An 11,093-nucleotide genomic window follows, 5' to 3' on the forward strand; every position below is an offset into this window, starting at 1 on the left:
TTTACAACTTGGCCCCTTCCTATCTTTCCATTCTTAAATTCTTCTCCTTTCTGTACACTCTACAATCTAGAATCACCAGCTTTTCTTGCTGTAACTCATACACATACACAGCACACCATGTTCTCTTGCTGTCCATTTTCACTGGCTGCCTCCTATGCCTGGAACTCAAGCCTTTCTCACCTCCACTCCTGGATTCCATTGCTTTCTTCCATATTCAGCTCATATTCCATTTTCTGCAAGAGACCTTTCCATGTCCCTCCACTGCTGGTGACATCCTTCTAGATTTACCTCCCATTTAGACTGTATATATCTTGTTTGTATATAGTCATTTGCATGTTGTCTCCCCCATGACAATGTGAGCTTTTTGAGGATAGGGATCTACCATGTTTTCCCCTTTCTTTTTATCCTTAGAGCTTAATGAAGTACCTGGCACAAATTAAACATTTAATGGGTGCTCATTTATCTGACTGCTTGGTGATTGAAAATGCTGATGTATTTGAGCTTCTATTAGCAAAAATACATATGTATCTACATATCTACACATATACATGTGTGCATACATACATACATACATATCTATCTATCTATCTATCTATCTATCTATCTATCTATCTATATCTATCTATATACATACATATATCTCAGGGAATCAATCAGGGGACTGCTAATCAATTAATTACTCACAACCTATTTGATGAAAATACAGGATGTAAAGGGCAGGTTATATAACCAAAACAATGAGATACAAAGTTAGGCTTCTTTTGGACTTTAAAATGTACCTTGAAAAGGTTGTGTGTGTAACATTTTTGACTCTGGCTAGTGTAAAGGAAGTATAAAAAAATGGACTATACTTTCTTGTTCCTTTGGAGTCCAGGAAAAAGATTTTTAACCAACTTGAAGGAATTCTAGGAATTGATCATTGGGTTAAGAAAAAAGACAGGACTGATAGTGTTCCAAAGTTAGACCACCATGTGCTTCTGTTGTGAGACACCTACTTGGGAGTGGGGTGAGGGAATGGAAGAGAAATGTGCCACCCTCCTTGTTACTTTCTGTAAGAGTTTCAAGAGGAAAGGTGAAGGGTGAAGTAAGGAGCAACAAACTTTTATTATGGCACATTTTTACTCACTTAAGAGAGGGGTCAAATCCTAGCCTGATATACCCAGGCTATATAACTAGAAAGATTTCTTAACTTCTGACTTGTTCTTGAGTTGTTTTTCAGTCATGTCTGACTCTTCATGACCCCGTTTGAGATTTTCTTGACAAAGATACTACAACGGTTTGCCATTTCCTTCTCCAGCTCAATTTATAGATGAGGAAACTGAGATCAACAGGGTTAAGTGACTTGCTTAGGGTCACACAGCTAGTAAGTGTCTGATGCCAAATTTGAACTCATGAAGAGCTGTCTTCCTGATTCCAGGACTGATACTCAAGGGCCCTAACCTCTGATATGACCTTGAGGCCTTGAGGAAGAAAAAAGGGGGGTGTTAATGATGATCCTGAAAAGAGGTGGCCCTTCGACCTTATATACCCTGAGTCACTAGCTCTGTCACACCTTCTAATTGATGTGTAAAATGGGTCCTGTCTCCTATATACTTGGGTAGAAAAGGTGGAAGCCATAGGGTTTTATCCTCAAGTTAGGATATTTCTTTTTCTTTCTCTCTCTCTTTCTCTCTCTCTTTCTTTCTTTCTTTCTTTCTTTCTTTCTTTCTTTCTCTTTCTTTCTTTCTCTTCCTTCTTTCCTTTCTATCTATCTGTCTATCTATCTATCTATCTATCTATCTATTCATTTGTTCATTTGTTTATTTATCTATTTATTTATCTATATATTTATTTGTTTGTTTGTTTGTTTGTGTATTTATGTTGGGGGCCAGGTTCTTAGTTATGTCTGATTGTTTGCCATATCTTATCACATAGGGAGATAGTCACTCAGAACTGGCTAACAATGTCACAGCCACACAAGCATGGAAGTTTCCAGAAAGAACCTGTTGGGGATGCCAAAGAAGGTAGGTGTAGAGCAGAGAATCTCTACCCCAAGCAGGTTCAGAAAGGCCTCCAAAGCAGAGGCTTTTTGGAGTCATTAAATCACACGTCAAAGGTCACACAGTTAGTATCTGAGGATAGATTTGAATTCAAGTCTATCCCACCTCCAGATCGAATAGTGTATCCATTGGGCCACCTAGCTGGCCATATTTTCTGGTTGGATCCTAATGGCTTGCTTGATAGTTGGTTTTGTTCCCAGTAACCTGAAAATTGTAATTCCTTGTTTACTCTTCCCTTCACCTTGTTATGCACAAGGTGGTGTACAGTTCCTATGGTTCTGTAAATGCCTCAAAAAAAATATTCAAGGCCTCATATAACTGGAAAATTGGTTACCTCTGTTAGTGGTCAATTATCCTGCCAGCAAGTTCACCAGATACAATTAAAACCAAATGGATTTCTTGAAAAAAAATATGAGTTTGTTAGTGTTCATGCAATTCCAAATTCTTTGTGAACATGAAACTAAGGGTTTTTTTCTCTTTTATTTTGCTTTTGAAACAATGATGTAATGAATAGAGAGGAATGTCTCTGAAAAAGATATCAAGGTTTATTGACCCAGAAAAAAAATCTTGATCAAGGCAAAACTAAAAGCCATCAAATCCATCATGAAGCAATAAATCTGTTTGTTGAAACATGACCTTTAACCAACCCCCCACACCTCCTAAAAAAAAAAGAAAAGTATAGCCATGGCCATTCTTCATTATGTTTGTGGATTTCTCAAAAGCAACAGTTTGTTTTAAACCATCGCTAATAGTGAGATCAGAGATCTAGGAAATTATCATGCCCTCTAAGTTTTCTGAGTAGATGGGAGGTATATTTTTATATGGTCTGTACCTCATCTGGTATATTAAAAGAATTCTAAAGAACAGTGGCCAAGAATGTCTATGTGTATGTATATATACAAGTTATTTATGTGTATGTATATATGCATACACATATGTGAGAATGTATACGTGTGGATAGATAGTTGAATATGTATGTTTGTGTATAAACCCAACATCAAGGTAACTGAACAAGAGAAGAAAATTGCACTCTGCTGGTAGTATAGAATTACCAATGACTCAGAAAACATTACGAGGTCATCTAGTCTATCTGTCTTTAGGTTTAACAGCTAAACACCCTTAGACCTAAGAGTTTCCATCCTAGGAGCCTCTGTGGCTTGGGGGAAATTCCTGAGGCAAAGGTGAAAAAAAAAATTGCCATGATGAATTATATTGATGCCATGATTAGAAGTAACAAAATGTTCTTTGGAAGACCTAAATGACATGACAGTATAGGTGCCCATCACACATCAGTTCTGCTCAGTATAAAGGATGAATGAAGTATTCAAAATGGAGGGGAAAAGTGCCAGCCTTTTGCAAATTGTCCCTTATCCCTGGCCAGGTTGTCTACCTTTACTCTTTTCTACTTGATTTTTTAAAGAAAACTCCCATTTGGTTCTTTCTACAACTTGTGTTATTAACCTACCCTAAAGCCCAACATCATTCACTTCAGGAAATTCTTCCTTCTAGCTAAGAAAAATCCATCATTCCTCAGCAATTCATTATCCACCTTCAGAACTACCCCAGGGCTTGCATTTCAGAGACTTGAGAAATGGAATGAGTAGCCAAGGTTATCATCCAGTCTTGTTAGATGCCTTATTGTTTTTCTACATTCAGTAGTCATTTCAGGGAAAGCAGGGTTTGTTTGTTTGTTCTTTTAGGAGTTTTGTTTGAAGAAGTAAGTCACTTTAGGTGAAGCACTGTGGTATAACAGAAAGAATACTGACTAAGCTAGGACTTTGGAGGCTGGGTTTTCTAATCATAGTCTTGGGGTCTCACACCTGGAATCAAGGAGACCTGGGTCCTAATCCCAGGTCAAACACTTGCTATATGTAGAACCACAGTTTTATTAATAAAATCACTCAACCTCTCTCTCTCTCTCTCTCTCTCTCTCTCTCTCTCTCTCTCTCTCTCTCTCTCTCTCTCAGTTCTATTATGGGACCACTCCAGGATGTTGCTCTGGGGGCTCACTAGAGGCATCCTCCCAACATTACCAGTAGCAGATAGGATAGAGGTGGGAAGAGAGACGTAATATACTTTATACTATTCCCATATTTTTTTTTCATCTGTTAGGTTATTTTTTTAAAAAACTTTTCATTTTATATTCAATCCCCAACTTTTGTGTGGGTAACATTTCCTAGAAAATGACACAACAGCAAAAAAGGTGAATGTTGATACATTAAACCAATGGGAAATAGGGAGTTAGGTTCCCATGACCATCAAAAACTGCAATCTGTCATTACAGATTGCTGAAAATATGCTTTTCTGCATATAATTCTTTATAACAAAATATTAATTCTGATAATATGCACTTTTCCTAATATAGTAACCATGAAATGATCCACAAAACGCAATACACAAAATAAAATTGGTAACATGCAAAACATTTTTCTTGCTGGTAATTCTCTAGAATTCTGTGACCTGTAGTGCTAACATCTCAATTAAAAAATAATACATTGATTTCAGAAAATATCCACTTTTTATAACACATAAAATCTATAACAAAATTTATAACACATACAATACTGTACAGCAAATAAGATTCTTAACACTGAAACATTTTTAACCTGAACCTTACCTTCTACTGTGAGGGCATTGTACCAAATATAGCAAATCGCTGATCCTCTACCACCAAACTCATTCAGATAGCACCTGCGGACATTCTGGCATGAAGTTTAGCTAACTCTTTTATTTTCTCACTGAGCTGCATCACTGACTTTGCACACTTGGACTTAGAGCCCAATGGACTTGCACTATATTTTGGGGCCATTATTGCAACACAAAACTTGAGTTTTAAAGGCAAAGAATGAAAATATACAATGAATGCAGGGGAATCCTTTATTCTACAATGGTAGGGTGAACAAGACCAGTGAAGCAGCTGGTAGGATACCAGCTGCCCCACAGATTTGCATATATCACGCCTCTCATTGTTTTCTCTACTGCATATAGCCATGAATGTGTCTGGTTGCCAACACAAAAGTGAAAATGAGATTACTAATAAAATCACATGAATGTTTGAAGCTACAAAAGTTAAAGAGGCAAATGTTGAGGACTGACTGTATATAACCTAGAGACAATAAGTATTTGTTATGGGAACATCTGTTAAAAATGTTCTTATTAATTATTAATTGAGTCCATAATTTTGAGGTCCATAATTATTGTATAGTAATTTGTTGTTTTATTGGTTCTTTTTTTTTTTTGATGAGGCAATTGGGGTTAACTGACTTAAGTCACACAACTGGTGAGTGCTATATGTCTGAGGCTGGATTTGAACTCAGGTCTTCCTGACTCCAGGGGTGGTGCTCTATCCACTGTACCACCTAGCTGCCCCTGTTTTACTGGTTCTTGAAAGATGAACTTCTGATACATAATTCAAGTTACTAGCTTATGTCTTCCTAAGTATACAGTAGATGCTAAATCTTTGCATTCTACAATGATATGTTGAACAATTTCTAGCATTTCCTTGCATAGCTGGCATGTACAAAAGTACAAATTCCTTAAGGATTAGCCCATACAAAGGAAATGATCTGGTTCGGAATTGTCATCATGAACTCCTCTATTTCTATAAACAAACATGCATAACTCTACCATCTGATTAACAATTTTTGCCAATATATTGTTGATTGCATTAATATGGATGTCACTCATGGAGAACCTTTGGATTCCACTCTTGGACTCTTATTTGTTTTGTAGGCTGCATTCAGAGCTAAGGCTCCCTGGGTTGTGATCAACAAATCTTTGAAGTGATGTCTGTTTACTCCAAAAATATTTCCATTGGTTTTTGACCTATTTATCTTGTGCTCTGAGAATGGCTACCAATCTTTTTCCTCTTTTTTGATGAGGAAATGTTTATGTTCACAGCTGTATTAGGGGTAATGCTAATAATGATTATTGTTAGTGCTGATTTTCTCACTAATTAGTTGTTACTAAGAACAAGTTACTTAGTGTCTTAGGCTCTCAGGTTTCTACGAGCTCTGATATTCTATGGTTCTATGGAAGGAACTGCATTTTGCTAATACAATGCATGTTTCCATTTCCCTCCAAATGATCAACATTTTTCATTTCAAACTCAGTAAATAATAACAATGGAATCTAGCATTAGTTTCCTCCCCAGCATTGGGGAATTAAGGGTGGTGCCTCTTATTTCCATTGAATCTACAGCTGGAGAGATTCCAAATATGGTCTTAAATCCATAAGACTAAACACAGGGGATTAATTTTTATTGAGTCGATGTAATTGTCAGAAAAGACAGAGTTGTCTTTTAGTAGGGCATCAAATGCTGCACATTTGCACTAATTGCAACTATGGCAGGAGTTAAGCAACAAGGAACATGTTATGGAGTGGGATTGGAAGGAAGGAAGAATCTGAATTAAAGATATACCTGACACTTCAACCTACGCCATGCAAACTAATCACCCCAACGTGGAGTCAACAACATGGCGACCTTGGGTGGGAGAATGTCACGTAATGACAAGGGGTAATTAATTAATCCAATTATTATTCATTCTACCATTAAATATTTATTACATTAAGAATATTGTTCTCTAAGCCCTGCATATAATGGCAGCACCAAAAACAGTGCTTGTCTATAACAGTTTCTTCATTTGTAAAATGTGGATGATATTCTTTACACTACTTACAAGCACTTTGAAAACTACAAGGACCTATGGAAATATTAGAGATTATTTTTGTAAGAATACAATGACTGTAAATGAAACACAGTAAGAGCCAAGAAATGCAAAATGGTATGTGAGGTTTGAGGGGAAAAAAAGATAGGAGAATTAGCAACTGGTTCCTGGCTACTTTGTATTTATATCTTCTTATTCTCTTTATATTTCTTGTATATATACCTACAGATGTACTTGGTGCCATCCACAGTTATACTATATGGTCCTTGAGAATAACGATTATTTCATTCTTTGTATTTGCATATTCAGTGCTTAGCACAGTACAGAGCACGCAGGAAGCACTTCATAAATGTGAATTGATTGATTGATTGATTGACTGATTCATCGATCAGAGTTTCAACCCATGGAAACGGAGGCAGGACCTTCCAGGGGTTGGAAACAGTATGAATTAGGGCAAAGAGTTCAGAATTCCAAGCAGGAAAAGATGCACAGTTATTATCTCCATGTTACTGACTCCTCGTTAAAGCTCTTTGTAAAAAAAACCTAGCCCTGGCTCTCTGACTGGGGAGTTGAGGGTGTTTCTTTTTCCTTCCATCAAATTCAGGGCTAGAGAGCTCTCAAATATGGGCTTAGGGCCATAGGACTGCACAATTACATTTGAAGTTTGACTGACCTTGCTCAATGCTGCTTCCCACTGGAAAAGAAAAGTAGAATTATCACTCTTTGCTAAAACTACCCCAAACTAGGCCCAAACGCATCAAACAAATTTATTTTTGAATGGTTTCCACTCAGTTAAGCCTCTTGGGTGATTCAGTTTATAAAACGAATTTCTTTACAGTGAAAATGTGTTTGGCAGCTCCACTGCGGACAAAGTTCAACTTAAGGGCAAAGGACTAAGAAACTCTCGCTATGTAATTAGGTCACATTAATGGTTACCGAGGGAAGAGGCTCAGGTTTAGGCTGTGTTTAATGCATGAAATGGATAATTGATCTTTCATATGGCACTTTGCCCTTGCTATCAATTGTTTGTGCCAAATAAGCTCTGCGGATTAGATCCCACTTCCCTCATTGCTACCCTTACTCTTCTTGGGATTTCCTTTCCTTTAAGCATTTTCATTTAAAACTAAAGAGATCAGAAGAATGGACCTGAGCCATCTACTTCTAATACAGAGAAAGAAAACAAATGATAAATGAATAAGGTTTTAAGCTATGAAAAAGTTGCCCTCCAAATCCCTAGGTGAGATGGGGAGGAGAAGTGGGAACATGATAGAACTCAAAATGAAGAGAATGCTACCATTTAAATTCCCAGAATTATTGAATCTCAGCATTGCAAAGAGCCCAACCTCCTCCACAATATTGTACCTAGCAAGGGGCCGTCTGGCTTTTACTAGACTAATTTTCTCTGTTTTCCTTTTAGCAGGAGGGCAGGAATCACTATCACTCAAAGCAGCCCATTCCACTTTCAATTAGCTGCCACTATCAGAAAGCTTTTCCTTGCTTTTAGCCTAAGTCAGAAGGCAGTGCCAACTTGAATAGTGGACAGAGAGTGGGCACAGGAAAACCTCATTTCCAGTCATCTCTGTGACAAATACTAATTGTGTTATTCTGTGCAAGTCATTTCACCTCTCAATGATCTAGGCATCTCTCTAAGATTATAAGTTCTAGAGAGGGTGCTGGGAAGTCACAAATCTAACTTTTTTTTAAAAGCCTATATCTTCTTTATTTACAAATCCCATCTGCTGATTGTTCCACCTTTCTTGCTAAAACATATCTTTTGCCATTGTAACTGGGCTTTAGAGACTGTCCAGATCACCTAAGATGGAGGCATCCATGTAGGAGATGTCAAGGACCTGTTTCTGGGAGAAGACATTCTATGTTCCCCTAACACGTGGATAGGACACTGTATTTTATGATTTTGCAAACTGGAATTTGTTAAAAGTCATTTATCTTCAGGATTTTAATCCATATTTGACTTTTTCTCCTGTCCTCATTTTCTAAATATAAGTAATGAGGGCTATCCTAAATTGACAAGTCATTCAGTGGTGAATACACTTCCCCAGAAATGGCTGGGGAAATTCAGTCTACACTCTAAGTTACAAAGGCAAATATGCTCAAATAAACCAGGTAATCACTTCGCTCAGTTATCAATCATTAGTGGTGCTAGTATTTGTTCTCAGCCCAGAAATATCAACGTGCTATTTGTCTGCTTTCAATTTGATTTGGAAGGATTACGAGAGACCACACAGCACAGGCTCACTGTATCTATGCCAATGCCAAACAGCAGTCACATTGCCAGACAGCTTTCATCTGTATGTTCGACCTGAGGTTATCCTCAAAAATGGTCTAGAGATGAAGTTCCTCCCTTTTCCTTCTAGACTGGTTTGCTTCATTTCATTTTGTTAGCCAGTAATAGTGGCATGCTATGAAACCATATGGAGTAATTAAGGACAAAGATGTGGGAACTAAAGGGTCCTCACCGACCACATTAAAATACTTGTGATTTGCACCCAGATCTTTACTACAGATTTGTTGTTTTGGGTTTTCTAAGTAAGTCTATTCACAGGTTTTCTCCCCTACCTATCTCTGTTAGCATTATTGTAGCCATTAAAAGTGATAATAATAGCTGACATTTATATAGCAAATGTTTGTAAGACACTTTTCCCTAGGTTATTTCATTTGAGGACACATTTCTTTGAATTCTGGCCATTTCTTCCCCAGCTTATTTAGTTCTTTTCTTTTAATTAGAGGTCTCCTTCAATTAACCAAAATGTATTAATTAAGTGCCTACTATGTACCAGGCATTGTGTTAGGCATAGGAGCTACATATGCTAAAATGAGATGCCATCTGCCTTTATGTTTTATCAGGGGTGTGCAACATGTCAGTCAAATAATTATTAGCCACTTATTATATGCCTATCATTATGTTAAGCCCAGATGGTGGGAATTTTTGTATGTGTGCATGGGGGTAAGTGAAGGGAGAAATGTAAAGTCTTATATTTGGACTTTTAAAAATCAGCCACCCAAGTGCAAGATGGGGAGAGGAGTGTCTAAACAGTGGTTCATGTGGAAAGATCTAGAGATCCGAATGAACTCAAAGCTTGATATGTCAATGGTGTGATATGGAACCAAAAACGGAAAAAAAAAAAAGCTAATGTAGTCTCAGAATATTTAAAAAAAAAAACCTGGTGTCCAGGAGTAGGGAAGTCATAGTCTCTCTCTCCACGCTGTCTACTCTGTCCTGGTCAAATCGTATCTGAAGCGTTGGGCTCAGTCCTGGAGGCACATTTCAAGAGGTTTATCAAGAATGTAGAAAGCATTCAGAGAAGGTCGACCAAGATGACGAAAGATTGGGTTCTTGCTTTATGAGGATCAACTGAAGAAACTGGGAGGGACAGGACTTCAGGCATCAGAAGTGCTATCATGCCTAAGAGAGATTGGGTTTAGAATCATCTGTTTAGAGTTGGAATGGATACTAGATGCCCTCGAGTCCAACCCCCTTAATTTTACAGATGAGGACAATGAGGCAGAAAGAGGTTAAGTAATGTGGCCAGATTCTCACTGTGAATATGAAGCAGGATTTGAATTCAGCTCTTATTCACTCCAAGTCCAGCACTCTATCCACTAAACCACCTCACTCTGGTTGGTAATGAAAACAACCCTAAGCAGAGGACCAAAAAGTAAGACCACAAAAAAAAAATCAGGAGTAAAAACATGTTAAGCAAATAGAGAAATTCTGAAAGAAGAACGCTTACTGAGGATGCCTTTCCTAAAGCAGAAAAGTAGAAACCAAAGAGATAGAAAGAAGGTGGAAGATAGACATATATAACTAGATTTTTTTTGTCTGTAAAATAAGGGTTCTGTTATTTTTTTGTTTCCTATTTGTATTTTTGCTCAGAATCTGATATAACACCTCATGAAACCTTAATACTAAAATGAATCACAGAAGTAGGCAGTGCAGTTTGTGAAATAGTAATCTTCAGGAATATGGTAGAGAAGTGTAGATAGTGAAATCAGGTCAGATTTCAATATCTTTTTTGTTGCTAATGCCAAATAGAGTGGGTGTTATGCACAGCTGGTGTAGAGAATTGAAAAAAATCATGAATGTATGACTTCTGATAACCCAAGAAGATAACGTTCTTCTAAGTATCCCCTCCAAACTGTAAATCTTTTATTTCACTTTTATAACTGCCTGAAATTCTACCAATTAGGAAGGAAAGAAGGGAGAGAGGGAGGGAGGGGAAAGTAAGTGAGGGAAGGAAGGAACAAGACAGGAAGGAAGGAAAGAAGCATTTATTAGGCACTTACTATTATATGTCAAGCACTGTGCTAAGTATTTAGGTTAACAAGTAACATGTCATCAATTATTTGGAAGAAGACCTAGAAAAAG

At 37.4% G+C, this 11,093-nt stretch overlaps 1 long non-coding RNA gene across 1 annotated transcript in view; it reads right to left on the reverse strand.

The window, feature by feature from the left end:
- Positions 1–4,814, reverse strand: part of LOC144454761 (uncharacterized) — a 32,798-nt gene extending 27,984 nt beyond the window's left edge. Inside the window, exon 1 of the long non-coding RNA XR_013483282.1 lies at positions 4,657–4,814. This is a non-coding gene — a long non-coding RNA (uncharacterized LOC144454761). The remainder of the gene's footprint in view (positions 1–4,656) is intronic.
- Positions 4,815–11,093: the final 6,279 nt, after the last annotated feature.

Source organism: Phascolarctos cinereus, unplaced genomic scaffold (assembly GCF_003287225.1).
Source record: "Phascolarctos cinereus isolate Bilbo 61053 unplaced genomic scaffold, phaCin_HiC Scaffold_7;HRSCAF=346, whole genome shotgun sequence".
NCBI lineage: Eukaryota > Metazoa > Chordata > Mammalia > Diprotodontia > Phascolarctidae > Phascolarctos > Phascolarctos cinereus.